Source organism: Lagopus leucura, unplaced genomic scaffold (assembly GCF_019238085.1).
Source record: "Lagopus leucura isolate 7727_CA_CO unplaced genomic scaffold, USGS_WTPT01 Super-Scaffold_100017, whole genome shotgun sequence".
Lineage (NCBI taxonomy): Eukaryota > Metazoa > Chordata > Aves > Galliformes > Phasianidae > Lagopus > Lagopus leucura.
Window position 1 is genome coordinate 679,895 of NW_024962271.1, and position 16,099 is coordinate 695,993.

Genomic DNA, 16,099 nt, shown 5'->3' on the forward strand with positions numbered 1-16,099 from the left:
AGAAACAGTCCCTCCTTCGAGCAAATAAAGAAGAAAGAAAGTAGGAAGGAAAACTGAAAGTGAAGCAAGTTGTCCAGGATGAAAGAAAAGGGCAGATCTGCTCAGCTGCAGATAGTGTCTTTCCCACCGAATTACACCACTGCATTATGACATACTCCTGAATTCATATCTCACAGTGTGGGAGAAAGTATAATCATGCATGTAATCATTTTAACTTAAAGAGGCACCAGGGAGTTGATCCGCAGCACTGATTCGTTTATACAGAAGAAGAAAGACCATGGCAAGTATGGAAAAAAATTTAGCACTGTGTCACCAGCCAAGAAGCTGTCCACAAGTTTAGACAGAGTAAAGCAACATCATCACAGACTGAAATCCATCTAGTTTGGCCAAAAGTTCATTGACGCATATAGAAGGTAAAGATAAAAGAACATATCACTTCTGTTTTCATGGTTTTATAAAATGTATCATCCTACCATCTCTGTCCTGCTCCATGCTGGGCACTAAGAAGAATTTCTTCTCAGAAAGGGTGGTCAGGCACAGGCTGCCCGGGGAGGTGGTGGGGTCACTGTCTCTGAAGATGTGGCACTGGAGGGTCATGGTCAGTGGGCATGGTGGGGGTGAGATGAGGTTGTACCTTGGAGGTCTCTTCCAGCCTTGATGACTCTATGATGCTGTGACTCTATCTTTCCCCAGGACACCTCCAGCATCTCTGCTTGCTTCCGGTTAGGACTTTGTAACTTAAGTTTGCTCCTGTGAAAAACTATTCCAACAATAGGCAGTTTACACCACCTGGCTGCAACATGAACAAGTACATAGTGATACATAGTGAGGTTGGCCCACTTTTCTTCTCAGGATAATAAGCAGTGCTAATTAGATTCTTTTTTTTTTTTTTTTTTTTTTTTTTTTTTTTTTTTCTCTAGGAGAGTTGATTGAATCACAGCCAAAAGGCATATTTCCCTAGGCAGTAGTCTGTTTAAATGAACTCTTATTGCACTGGAAATACTGGCATTTTAATCTGTCTGAAAGAGAGATTGGGGAAACAGAGTTCTCATATTGCTTGAACGCTTCATACCAGACAACAATTTCATTGTACTTCAAAGAAAGAGTCTGATTCATGTTTTGTGATACTAAGGGAAGCTGGACACTTTTCTTTGCCTTTTGTGTTTCTACTGTCAATGACACATGAATGGATGTTTATAATTTCCATGACCAGCCTAACATCTTTTCTCTGTCCCCATATTGCTGTAGGAATAAGCAGCATCAAATCTTACCCTTGCTTAGACTAGGAGTATAAATAAGGAGCACTTCTGCTTCTGTAAACTGAGTTATGTCAGTTGTATACTGTCATAACTGATCACCGAGTTTAGTTAAAGACATTAAGAAACCAACCAACATTTGCTGTATGCACAACAGATGATGCACTGATATGCATTGCTAAACCACATGACTGTACAAGTATAGTTATCTTTTTAGGAAATTCAGTCCAATCCCTGATTGAAAAATAAATCCCCAAACAAGAGCTACAACGATAAGGGGCTTTTCAGAGAAAGCAATGCTTGCTCAGCCAAGTTCACAAGGTGGATGAAATAAATGATGAAGTCTACATCTTTAATTACTATTTTACGTTTGTGTACTATGGGTAATCAACTCCCTATGCATCTTGAGAACCTACAGATAACAGGTTCAGACTGCTGGCTAACTTACCACAGTGTAAAGTAACTGAAAACAGGGAAACCATTCTCTTTACTATGCATATGTAAATCTACACCAGCACTACAGAATCAACTCATTTAAAGCAGGGTTATTGGGATTTATTATAATTTTGAACAGAACTCAGCCCAAAATGCATCAAGAGCACAAAGAAATCATGCTTGCAATGATATACGATGCAAAGTGCAGCATTTAAGTTTCTTTTGCTATTAGGTTTTACTTGCATCGTCAGCCACAGATACCCTGAAGCACTGCAGAACATGGAAACCTCTCCTGGCTCACACAGAGGCTTCACAGTGCATTGCACATCAGATATCACTTTGCTCTGGCTAATTTAACAAACTCACTCCGAGCAGCTCTAACGGGAAAATGTTGACCCGATGCTCAAACTTTCCTCTTACTCAAGATGGCAGCAGAGATACTATGAGTCACTCAACAGAGCTGGCTCCAGGATTTATTTTCTGCACTTCTACTCTCGAGTCACTGGAAACAGATCTATCTTGTGTTGGAGCAAGGGAGAATCTAATAGAAAATAAAACAAGAGAGTCAGGAGATGTTTCCGGATGTTACTTACTGTGTCCTGTTGCTCCTGGCCTTCTCCACTTCTTTCCACGGAGGAACACATGATGTTTGCATGGCCTCGTTAGAGAAATGACTTGTCTCCAGGTTGCAGTGTCAGAGACAAACCAGAGGAGTGTCCTGGAAAAGAAGAAATAGATGATGTGAAACAGATGTTTTCCTTTAATTGCTTACTGCAGATGCAGCCCAGTAACTAACCCACCTGCTATCTTCCCACAGGGATAATTCCTCCTCTCCACGATCCCAGCCAAATGAATTTATGTTTCCATGCCACATTACACCCATCTCCACTTTGCCCAATATTATGCACCAAGACCATGTCAGTTTGCAAACATTAAAAATATATATATATATATTTTTGATGTACTTAATTACATGCATAGATTCATATGGAAAGTAGGGTTTTCCAGAGTACCTATGGATGTTAATTCAAATTATCAGTGAATTCAAGGCATGCCACAGCCTTAAATACAGCACAATGCATACCTAAAATCTCTGTTTCTTCAAAGAGCAGTTTTGTCATAAGAACTGACCAGAAAGATACAATGAAGATTTTGTTGTCTACACAGGCCACCCCTTGAAACAAGGTCAGCTCACATCTCTGATGCTGCATGGTGTCACTGGCTGTCCTCATTGCCAAGGAAATTGGGTTTCAGTAGAGAAGCCAACAAGAAAGCAATCTGAGAGATGATCATTGACTGAATTTGATAGGAATGGAAAAAGAACGTGACCTGAGCTACAAGCCTTGTTATGGTCCTCATTAATACAGCCTTCATCTTTTCTTCTTTTTAAGGGAGTTACTTATTTCTCTGCCTCAGGCAAGAGCAAAAGCCAGCTGGAGATGATTTAGTCCTACTTCACTAATGTTGACATCTCTGGATTTAATATTGGCTTTTTTGGAACCCTACTACGAATCTTTGGCTTGGCGAGGTGGCTCAGGTAGTTATCCTGAGCATAATATTTTGTTAACCAACCAGCTGCAGATCTATTTCAAATATGAAACAGGATTCTGGTCAGCCAGGACTAACAAAATCTCCTCAAGCTCTTTCACTGCATGATGCTCAACAGCCACCAACTCTGGGGAATGTCTTCAAAAGGTTTTCAGTGAGCAGCTTAACTAATGCCTGCTGTAGAAATACAAAGCAAAACCAAATCTTCAGAAAGAAAGGCCAGTGGCTGGAGAGATGGGTGGATGATGCTGGGTATAGCAGAGAAGGAGCTGCAGAGAGCAGGCTTGTGCATTCAGTCCTACCAAGGGAGGTCACCACAGACAAGGCTCAGCAGAAAGGGCAGCCAGACTCAGCCAGCCCAAACCCCACTGCTGTTCATATGCCCCATGTTTTCCAGTGTCTCTGGAGGCCCATGAATACCTGATTGAAAGGGACTAAAGCAATGGCCAAAGCAGAAACTGGAAAAGAGCCCAGAAACAGCAAGTCTTAAGAACAGACAATAAAAACCAAGGCGTGTCATGACAGTCTTTGTTCACATTGCCCTCCTTGGGGGCAATGGCATGTGATGGACAGAAAGCTAAGCATCAAAATCCCTGCCAAACCAGAAAGATGGAGCTGAATTGAAAAAATATCCTGTGCAAGACTGCTTGGGCAATATTTTACCTGCCCTATCTATGGATATTAGCTTTGCATTGCATGCTGTTCTTCATGTGCAGGATTATTTGGAACAGAAAAATATCAGGAGATACAAGGTTTGCCTTCATCAGTGATACATAGACCTTCAGTGGTACAAGAGCACCAGGAAAAAGAAGGAGAATGGTGATTCAGCTCCTATGAAAATCAAGTCACTGTATGTTTACAATGATTTTAGCTTCATCTAACAGCATCTGGACTTCCCTCAGAGTAAATCTCAAAGATTTTCAACAGGAGAGCAATGACAGGTTTGAAATATCTTTTGATTTCATTTTGGGTAGTTCACGTCCAATTTGGTGCCCAATGGACAGGCAGTTCTGGTGAGAGAAGTTGCTACACATAACAAATTGAGATAAATTTCAGTGGAGAATTTCATAATCTCACCTGCAATATCCAGTGTCTGTTATTATGCCCATTTACAGACATGAACAGTTCCCATTACTTGCCAGTGTGTGCAAAAGCCCAGGATATAACCAGTTTCAATGTCTGCTTTCACAAAGCAATATTAGCTACAGTATTTGAGATGAAAGAAGTAAGACCAAAACGAAAGCATATCTAAACAAATTAAATTAAAGAAACCTTTCAGAATAAACTTATCTCGTGCTCTGCAAATAACCTTATGTGTTTAATGAAAATTTGATGGAAATCTAAATTAACCCAAATTTTATCAGAATAAATCATCTAAACAAAAAGCACTTCTGAAAAGGACAGATATTATTACTAGCCATCTGGAATGCATTACTCCTTTCCAAGCAGCACTGTTGATATTGAAAGTGTTGTAACAATATCCTTTTCTAATGTGGTTCCACAGTGGCTCCATCCATAATAAAAGTAGTCAGGGCCAGAGAACCCACTTAGCATGACAAGGTCCCCAAACCTGGATTATTTGGATAAAACTCTAATTTGACATTCCGACTTCCATGGTTTTTATGTATTATATTTCTTATAATAATTTTAAAGGAGACCAAGGAATGGGCATTGTCTAATCGGGGGAAATGATTTTGCTGAACCATACATCCTCTAAATTCTTGTAAATCCTAACCCCACACTAAGAAGAGATGGAAACTGAAAAGGAGGAAAATATCCTCTGTTTCCTGTCTTGCAAAGTCTAAAATCACCATACTTTTATACTTTCTAGACTATTTGGCCAGAACTGCAGTAAGGCTACATTCCAGATTCAGGTGTACACTATAGAAAAGAAAGAATGCACAACATTCTCATGCATTAATACTCAAGATACAATGTCTTTATGCCAGTATACTCAGAAAGGTTTAGTCATCTTGAAAAAGAACTATCAGCAGAAAAAGCTGGACACTCACAATTTTTTAGATCAAGTCCATCAAAGAGTGGCAGTCCAGTCTGTCAAATAATGGTATTTCTACATTAATGTTGATGTCATTTTTCCTAAAATAGCATTTCAATAAATGAAATGTTTCAATAAATTGAAATGTTGCTGTATTGCATATCCCAGCATTACTACCTCTTTAAACTTGATGATCAGATACAGACAGCTGGATATCATAAGATTAATTTCCTTATGAAATTAGACCAAAAGTGATAGAAGTTCCCTGGACTTTGCTGCCAGGTGTCTACCCTATTATTTTACACTCCTTCATCCACATGCTGGTGCACTGTGTGATCCTGACTTACACATATAAACTCAGTTTTTCCAGCTGTGTATATTTGTGATGATAAACAAAAAATTCTTCTCCTTTGTAAAACCTTTTCAGAGCTTCATTGGGGAAGAACAAGAAGTGATTGCAAAATAAATAAATAACTAATAAAAACATCATAACAGAGACTGTTGGATGCTGGAGATGACCAGTTCCAGCTGTTCTATCAGACAAACACTTCCAAGCAATTTAGCCCACAGCAGCAAATGCCTATGAAAAGCTGCTAAGGATGAGAAGAGTCAGAGCCGCTTGAGAACATCTTTGAAGTCTTGGTCTTCACCATCAGTCTGCTCTTCCCTGCGGTCCCTTTACTCTGCGTTAACCTAAATACCAAACCTTCTCAGAGAATTAAAGAGCCTTGGGTGCAACTTCACATTGTTCTTTGCCCACACTGAGAAATGAAGCCCGTGATTTGCAAGAAGCCACAATACCAGCAACAAAACATTGTCCATGTGGTTGTTGGCAATTGCTGGGACAAAACATGGCTTGAAGTCATAACAGGACCTGGGGTCCCTCCCTCCATCCTCACCACCCTCTCTGAGATCCAGCTGTGAGCCTTTCTTCTTGCTTTCTTCATTCTCTGTGCTGCCTGATAGTAGAGTCCTGCCAGTCAACAATGAGAAACAAGAGAGCCGTGTCTTTGTCCTTTGGCTGTCCAAGGATAGGGCAGTAATTCATTTTGCCGACATGCCAAGGACTTGCCAACAATTTCAAAAGCAAGTTTGTTATAAATGATTCGTCATGGTGAATTTCCTTAACTCACCAAAGGAGGAAAGCAAAGAAAAATGACAAGGGGCCTCGTTCCTTTTCTTCAGAAACTGAGATTTATTGTAGGCAAACTGAGGATTCCAAAACATTACTCCTATAAGGGAAGGTAACTCAATCTCCAATAAAAATAAACAGCCACGTTTAAATAAACCTTCTGCAATTTGTTACTGCTGTTTTCCCCCCAGAAGCTGGGGGAACATTTCTTTTGTCTAATTGAGCTACTGCACAAGACGCTGCTAAGTGCCTGCTCTGAAGAGCCAGAAATTTCCTCTGCTTTGTGTGGCCTGTTAAGTCGTAGGAAGGATAAAAGGCAGAAAACAAAAGGAAAAATTAAAGTATGATGAGCTGCATTTGAAGTGCCTGGAAGACGCTGGTTTGCTGCTAGTGGGACTGCCTTCAGCACCAGAGTAGAGGTTTGCCCATCCTTCTGCCCTGATTCATGTGTATATGTAGAGAAGGATGTATGTGCTAAGTCTTCTCCTGATACATCCTACAAGCCAGTGATCAGTGGTTTAGGGACTTCCCACAATGTTTCCATGAGTAGTGAAGTCAATAAGTCACAATAACGTTGAAGCCACATACCCTGCCAACATCTGAGGACTTGAGAGCAGTGAATGGTGCCCCACCTGAAAACCTTGGGAGACAAAGCTCAAGCCATTGAAACAAAAGTGGCAATACAAGAGTCTCATTTCACCAATACAGATTGTTTGACCCTGCTTTCAAAGCACACGTAATAGAGCTCATAGCAAGGCGCTGACATCAAGGGGACAAAGTGCTCAACACAACGAACAATAAATGTATTGAATAGAGCTTGAAAATAAATGCGGACGTTCAAGAAAAAAAAGAAAAAAAAAGCAAGTCATGGGCGTCCAGCCCAGTGAAGTTAACAGAGAAATTACATCTACCTGTGTGACCCTTGTGTCACCACCGTGTTCTTTGCTCTGCATACTTTTGTTCTGAACCTTTTCTTCCTTCGCATGAGCTGTTAGGAAAACACACAGGAGAACTGTGAATCCCGATTACCCTGTTGAGATAAGTGATAATTAATGACACGGGGCAAATTAGTCGTGGAGTCACTTGGGATTGCTGTTCTCAGATGGTGCGAATGCATCTCCTTGACTTGGCAGATTTTGCCTTGTTAAGCCCCTTGTGCTTTAGGAAGGTTGTTCCTTCTCAGTTTATCAGCAAGAGAAAGGTAATTACAGCACTTAGAAGCCATTAGGATAAAGAAGGGAAGAGAAAAACAGCGATTTACCTATTTGGGGATTTCTGAGATGGCTAGAAGATTCACTGATAGTTAATGGTGAGCTGGGCTCCTCTGCTCAGCTGAGAACCAGGCTAAGGACCAGAGATGCCCAGCTGGGGGGATGAAGTGGCTCTGGAAGAGCTGTGAGACAAGTCTGATTCACTCCCTGTGACTGAATTCAGTCCCTTCGTGCATAACTTCAGGCAAATCAAACAGCATTAAATCCCCTGATGAGCCAAGTAGCCAGAACATCCTACAGTATGAAGCAGAGTACTGCTGCCAAGGCTCCTTTTCCAGTCTGTAGAGACAGCAAGACACCTGTGGACTGGGCTCCTGAACAGCTGGCAGGGGAGGCAGAGGGCTGCTGGCCAAAGGAAAATGCCGACAGAAGTATGCTGACAGAAGAAGTTGCCTTCAAGCCACTGCCCTCGGGGGAAATTAGGTGCTCCAACTGCTGCCTCCCATTCGTCCCATGACAATCTCCATGTCTGGATAAAAGATCTAATGCAGACTCTTCACAAGAGCCAGCCCTCACTGTACATTCCCTGAGCTATGTTGTGAGGGGACAAACTCTTGAGGCACGAGACATATCTCCCATCCCTGTGCCAATAATTACGTCAGTATCTTCCGCTGTGCGCTGGATCCTGGGTGTCAGCCCTTTTCTCCACTTGGGCTGGTCGGTGTATCCATGCCAATTGTCATTCTCTTTCCAAGACTGCAGGCAAAGGCTACAGACCACCTCCTCTTGTAACCAGATTCCTCCAGAGAAGGGAGGCCAAACAGAGGAGAACCCAAATGCTTCATGGAAAAGAGCCCATAGCCCAATGGTGGGATGAAGAGAGACAGACACCTGTACTTCTGCTTCCATTTGTCTTGAGGGTGGTGATAGTCAGTTGGTCCAGAGACACGGTGTGGCAAGGTTCCAGAAGGGGACATCACTGAGGAAATGAAGTTGCCAGTGGATTGCCAGGGGCTTTCCAAATCAGTAACAACCAAACAAAGGAACATTAAGGATCTGTACTTTGAACTGAGACATGCTGAGCTAAGCCACTACCAGGCAGCTACTTTCTTTCATGGCTTCAGTCCCGGGTGCCTAAATTTTCTGTTTATGGGATTCAGTTCATTGTCCCAAGCCCCGATGAGGCAGAGAGGTAGCACCTGAAACCCTCTGCAGTGCTCCTAAACCACGCAGGCTGGATAAATAAGCCTGCAGGAAAGCTCAATTTCAAAATATTTTGCAGTGAAAGTAAAACAACTCAGCATAAAAGTACAACTTGTTCTTCGAAGTACATTCTAGTAAGTACAAGTTGTTGTGATCTTTTTCTATCTTTTGCCAGATTGATTATGAATGTATTTTTTTATTTTTTTATTTTATTTTTTTTTTTTACAAATTAATCTTCAGGGTGGGTAGAAAACTCCTTCCATGTTGTGCCCTCCTGCTTCTGTCTGTGACAGCCTTTGATGGTTTCTAAGAGCTGTGAGAATTGTCTCATACTATCTAATGGAGCTCCAAAAAAACCACTTGAAAGAACTCAGAAACCATCATCACAAAGTGACGAAGGGAGTATTTTAAGATCCCATCTCAAGTATCATTCAGAGACAGATATTTCACTCAGCTGCAGGGCTTTTTTTCTTTTTTTCACAGAATAGGTAGTTTTCTTCCCAAAAAAATAGAACGCTAACGCTTTTGATCCCAGTTCTCCTTGGCAGTCTTTCAAGTTTCCATCATTTTGCAACCTAGCAAGGATTAAGAGACTTCCTGATGTCCTGCTCTTCTCTGAAAAGGAACACATGGCTGACGTACTCCTTTTGCCTGTAATATTCAGGCACATAACCAATGGGGATGTCTTGTCTGCTTTCCATTTGTTGTTGGTCTGCTGAAATGCAATGCCAATGCAAGAGGTTTGGACCAAGATAGACTTTAGCATGGCAGTTACCTTCCTCTTCCTGCATCAGTTCCCTGCTCTTGAAACCTTTCTGAAAACGTGAAAACATAGCATGGAGTTCCTTCTAATAGGGAGAGTAAAACAGAGGAAATAAACCATAGATCTACGTGGTAACAGAGCTTTAATTTTGCTGGGTTGGTTAAAACATGGAGCAGATCTCAATTATTGTGATGAATCAGCAGATTCACATCCTTAGCAGGTCTGATTTAGAATTTGCCACTTATCCTGGGCCTCTCTGGACAGAAAAACTGAATGGAAACCCAACGATTAAAAAGAGCCTATGTTTGAAACACTAAATACAGACCAGCCAGTCATAAGACTTCTGTAAATGATCATTTCATACGTAATCACCATAGTAGCCCCAGTCTATTTGTGACACTCATACACCCTGAACCTTGGCGTATTTTATGATTTTATCTGCAGATTTTCCTAGTATCTGAATAATCAGGGTGCTATCTATAAGTGTGGAAAGCCCATGTCCAGCACCACTTCAACTGAAGCCATTTGCTCCTCCTGCTACCCAGGCCATGCATCTTTGTGCCATCATGATAAGAGCACCCACTGCTGTAAACTCAGAAATGTGAGTTCCAGTAAATGCTTCATACAAAGTATCTGAGCCCTAAAGGCTCAATTGGGTTCTTCTTTGGTGCAAGAAAAGACAAACTCCCTCACCGTCCTCACTGAGCCTGTTCATGTGCAATCTGCTTATAATGAATGAGAATATTGATGTCTCTCAGGAAACTACAGACTTGTCTGCCCTTCTCTGCCCTTCAGGATGATTTTTCCCACTTGACTGTCCTTAAATTTGGGACTATAGCTGCAGTTTCAGTGCAATTATTACTTGGCAACTGAATAAAGTACAGACCTAATCTTAAACCTAGACCACCGTGGAAGTTTTCACTGTATACTTTAGTCATACTTGCTCTCTAGAGGAAGCCTCTGAACTTGAAATGAAACAAAAGGGAGTCAGTGTGAAGAGAAATTGCAAGCTAGTGCATTCTATTTTGTACTTTTAGTTGCTGTATTATGGGCAGTAATCCAAGAAAAAAAATATTTAATAAAAGCCAAGCAATGTTATGTTTGTAGTGTCTCACTGCAATGGTTTTCAGATGGATAGATATAAAATAACCCCACATCAAAGACAAGTGACATGCTGGTTTTATCCCTTTCTGACGTGTCTGCCATCAGATATGGTCCAAGACAGGCAGAAATGGAGGAAGTGGTAGAAGGGCGGATAAGTTTACTAGCCAAAACCCACTCACAGTTCACCAGGTTCATTTGCAAATTATTAGCATCTGCACCTTGCCACCCAGTGATATTTGTCAAGATACTCTTCAAGCAACATCCCTGAAAAGTTGCTACTTGGCATAGGTACCCTATTGTAAAGCCTGTCATCAGATTGCTAGGCAGCATCTGGGTTTCCCAACCAAACTAGAGCTGGGAGATGCTGTGGAGGGGATCTGCTGTGGCTACCAGTAAGAATTACTGTCACGCAGAAGCATGCAGAAGGAAATGGCACTTAGAGTCAACCAACATGGGACCAAGGGATGAACTTATTCATTCAGTGGTATATTGTAGGTCAGATTTATAGGGCAGATTCTCTCACTAAAATTCCCCACTTTTAAAGTCAGCTGTGATGCAGTAAACCAGGATTCCAGGCACACACACATTCACTGCATGCACTTTCAAAGATTTTAAATCCAAAAATAACACAGAATTGGGAAAAACCCAAGTGTGATTTTCAAGCACCTGTCCATCCTCAAGGTCAAATGTATGGCAGACCACCTGAAGATGAGAGAATTTCATAAGGAATTAATGTATATTGAATTTCCTTGATTTAGTTTGGCATAATAGCATGTTGCCAGCACAATGCATAGAGTACAGATGAGTGGGAGCTCACGTGTCACCCACAGTTAACCATCTTTGGAAGAGACAGACCTTGACTTTGGACCTGGACAAATGCACTTGTAGAGAAGCAGCATTGATGTAAAGCCTGGTTTAAAGAACAGATTGACCTGAATGAACTGATTCAGCATAGAGTGGTGAATTCCAGCAAAGATCAATGGAAGAACAAAATCTTCGTCCCTCTTGTTTACAAGAAGCAAAAACTCAATTCTGCCTATTCTAGAACATCCACGGTAACACAACTGGGAAACAAGTTACCAGTGAAGTTAAACAAGACACTCAATCACTGACTTCCATCTCTAAAGAAAACAAAACAAAAAAAAAAAACAAAAAACAAAACAAAAAAAAAAAACAACAACAACAACAAGGAGAAGGAATTTCTTGCTTTACATTTCCTAAATTCTGGATTGCTGTTAACAGGCCATCCTAGCTGAACCACAACCAAACAACGACCTTACCACACACAGTACCTCTGGCTGCAGCAGGAAGGAAGAAGTGAGGCTGTGATTTCTCTCCTGTCCCCAGGGAGGTGCCCACTTCTGACATGCTATTGCCAGCCACAGGTTACACCATAATTCATGTTCTCTACCGCAGCCCTTTGAGGAGTGAAGGAAGAAGACATGTCTCAAAGCCTTCTGTATTTCAGGAATGAAAACATGAATGCAGGCTTATTCAGGAGTTCCTTCCAGGACTCTGAAAAAGAAGCAGGAGATTGGAAAGGAGAGAGCATTCCCAGTGGGTGAGGTCCCTTCTGAAAGGTGCAGTGTAATGTATCAGCATTATCCTAGCTTGCATTGAATATTTACTTTTACTAATGAAATTCAAGTCTCATATCTGAGCTCTATAGAATAATAGAATCGTTAAGGTTGGAAAAGACCTCTGAAAATCATCTAGTCCAATCATCCACCTACCACCAATATTGCCCACTAAACCACGTCCCTTGGTGCCACATCTCCACTGTTCCTGAACACCTCCAGGGATGATGATTCCACCATTTCTGTGGGCAGCCTGTGCCAGTGCCCAACCACTCTTTCTAAGGGCTGTTCTTCTCTGGTTGATGCTGAGGACAGCAATTTCATGCCTTGCCTGCTGTCCTCCATCTGGGGTGTCTACGTTGTGAGCTGGGCTGGAGTTACTGGTGGAGGCATCTTCCAGGAACAGCCACTTAGAATATATTTTTCTTTGGGCTAAGGAGATTTTTGGAACGAAGACTGCTTCTTCTTACTGTACTGTGGATAAAGTGAGTCTGAGATCTCAGCAATCTTCTGGCCATGCAACACAGTCCATCCTCTGTGTTATTTAATCTCCCCTATGGAACGGCAAGAGAAAGGGAACGGGAGGATCACGGTGGGTGTGCAGGAAAAACGAAATGACCTATAGCTCTTCTAATATGAGTGTTTATTACATTCCCAATACGATAAAGCTGAGATCAGTCCCTTTCATGCCAGCACTACTAAGCTGTTATTGTTTCCTGCATGTGGAGGTGGAAATGTCGTATTTTAGCCCTGATTTACTTTCTTCTTATTTTGTGGTTTCCATGTACTAAAACTGACTAAAAGGAGTAATGTGTCCTCTGTAATGGTCAGAAACAGCTGCTTTCATGTGATCTCACAGCCCATTAAGCAATGCCAGGCCTAAAGGTGTTATTGGAGGAAGCATTTCTATTGCCAGTATTCCTTGTGTCTCTGGAGTTGAGGCACCGAAGCAGACGGCTACCACTGCTCAGAGAAACAGCAAAAACCTCAGTGCAGCTACTTAGACCGAAACTGGCTGAGTTTCCTGCTAAGATGGATTTGCGCACATTTATGACTTGCATGAGATTTTATCACAGCATGCAAGTCTTGGTTTTCTGCCTCAATGCAGAGATTTCAAACCCAAACACATGTCTCCCTCTGTCTGCTTTCTTTTTCTGGAACAATTCTCTTCCAGTATTTTCCCTACCAAACCAACAACCAACTGGCTTTGGTTTTCATTACAGTAAGAGCTGATTAATCTGGCACTGATTGCTCCTCACTTTATAAGGGCACAAGGCCAGTGCTGACATACACTAATAACGAGAGTCATCAAGACGAGTGCAGAAAACAACTGCAAGAGACATAATGTCAAACCTCAGCACCTAAATTATTCTCCTGTAATACATGGAAGTAATTTGATGAATCTGAGTAACACGAGGTCAGGGAGAGCCAGCAAACAGCATCCCTGACCCTTGAGAAAAAGTAAACAGCTCTGACATTATAATGGCATAAGTAAGCTATTATCATTACATCATTAGTTTTAATAAGGAGATAATTTCTACCTGTCACTGTGACAGATGCCAAAGATAGACTCTGCTTTTTCTACTCTCAGTTACAAACACCTCTAAAACAGCAAGTTCCTGAGGGATGCAGTAGATACTCTACTTACCTATATGATTTGCCTAGCAAATAGTCAACATCTGTACATTTACATGAACAATTACACACGACTCAATACCCAACCAGTCAAATACCAGCTAGCCTGCTATGGGCACACCTTTCCTCGTGGCAGGTTTCCTCTGGGTAAAAAAGTGCCTGGAAAAGAATGAATTGATCCAAATGACTTCATTCTTTGTTAAGTGAGTTTATGCAAAAGAAATATCACATAGATTTTGGATTTTCCCAAAGCTGTATTAATTCTCTGAATTACTGGGTTTAGAAATCAGATAAAACAAGATGAATCTGACAGTCCAATTTATTTAAGACATCAGTGAAGCTTACACTTGGGACTGGCAATCATAGCAACAGGAAAAGTCCCAGACACCCTTCCTTGCAAACTCAGTGCTTACATAGGGAAACTCCAGGGTGATGGGACAATCCTTCTGGACAGAAAACCTCAGAACTAGTAAAATACCAGATTTTCAAAGTAATGTAATTTTAAACATCTGTTGAGACACTGGGTAGAGTGAAATCTTCCACAAGAAATAGATCAGGAGCTTCTTTTTACTCCCCACTTTTAAAACTCTGCAAGAGAAGACACTTTCCTATTATTCTTAACTTTTAAAATACGATGTCTTCTTGAAAAGCTTGAGAATTTATTCTACATTCTCATCTTTCCCTAAATAATTGTTTAAAATATTGTATTTTTTTTGAAGGCAAGAATTTCATATACCTCATTCATTCCCTTTCTTCAGTTTCTTCAGTTCCTGCGCTCTTCCTGTGATGATACTGCAGAGTACACCACGTATCCTTTAGCATCTTCTAGGAACACAAGGAAATAAATTAGTCTTTTGGGTTGTGGGTTATTCTTTTAAGCAAAACCAGAACTGATTGCACTTTGCCCTCTATTTTTGCCGAAGAACCTCAGAAACTTGCTATGAACCAAGGCAAGGAGCTAACAGTAGAAATAAATAGAAGCCTGTTCATTACATTGTAAACATAAATCAAACAGAAACTCAGTGGCTGCCAAAGTGTCATCAGCAATGGGCAAATCTCATGATAGCAAGCAGCATCAGTCAGAAGACGAATAGCACAAGGGCCAGCATGGCTGTGCGTGGTATATCCTTGAGCTGAGGCATGCATATTTTGAAGGAGACCCAGACAGCCTTTACGAGAGGCTCCCGAAGGTCTTGGTGCCGTTTGTGCATCCCTCCATCTCTCCTCAAACTGCCAGCACATAGCTGAAGTCTAACCATTGAAACCACAAGGAATTTCTCTTGGTCCAGCCAGGAGAATTCAGATGTTCCCTTTTTATATATATTTTGGTCTGGAATTTCTCAAGAAGAAAAAAAAAAACATCTCTGCAGTGACAGAATGTCTATGGGAAAAAAGTCACATCTGCCCCTGCCAGGACCAAGGGAGACCCAAGCAGCTGTCAGGGCTGTGTGGGTTTCTGCTTGTTCTCCACTCTGCTATGTGGAGATGCCATTCTTTAGGAGCCAGCAATCAGCGATATAAAACTTAAGATCAGTTGTATTAAAAGGACTTCATAGAACTGTAGAAACATTAAGTTTGGGGAAGACCTTTAAGACTGCCAAGACCAACACAACCCATCCCTCCATGCCTACTGACCACGACCCTCAGTGCCACGTCTCCACGTTCCTTGGACACCTCGAAGAACGGTGACTCCTCCACCTCCCTGGGCAGCCTGTGCCACAGCATCACCACTCTTCTGAGAAGAAAGTTTTAGTAATATCCAATCTGAACCTCATTTCCACTACTAGCTGATTTAGCATTTCTGAAGGGAGAGGAGAAGGTATGTCGAGGGTCCCTCTGGGGAACCAGGATGGACAGTCTATCTGTGCTCTGAGGCACAGCCTCTCCCCAACTTCTGCAATTTCCCTGAAATAACTCCTACTAAGCAGTAATTCATGGTTCCTGACTAAGCTATAGCAAATCTTATGGTAATCTAGGAGATAAATCGTCTTTGGGTTTCCATAAATAGAAGTGATGGAAACAGAGCACTTATGCTGCCATAGACACTGCCAGAAGGGTTTGCAGCTTCTCTGCTCTGTGAAATTATTTTTCTCTGTGCCTAAAAACATATTTACACTGGGAACAACAGGCTGTGTGGAAATGGCATCTTTTTATCCTGACAAATCACTGGAAACTTAAGCCGCAGTCCTTGATAGACTTCTAGACCACACTGAAAAATAGAACTGAGGAAAACATGAAG

General features: G+C 41.5%; 1 long non-coding RNA gene across 1 annotated transcript; it reads right to left on the reverse strand.

Annotated features, from left to right (window-relative positions):
* Positions 1-11,971: 11,971 nt before the first annotated feature.
* LOC122183122 lies at positions 11,972-14,669 on the reverse strand. Its single transcript, XR_006180105.1, has 3 exons — positions 14,597-14,669; positions 13,982-14,019; positions 11,972-12,163 (listed from the first exon to the last, which is right to left on the reverse strand). It is a non-coding gene; the product is annotated as an uncharacterized LOC122183122 (long non-coding RNA).
* Positions 14,670-16,099: the final 1,430 nt, after the last annotated feature.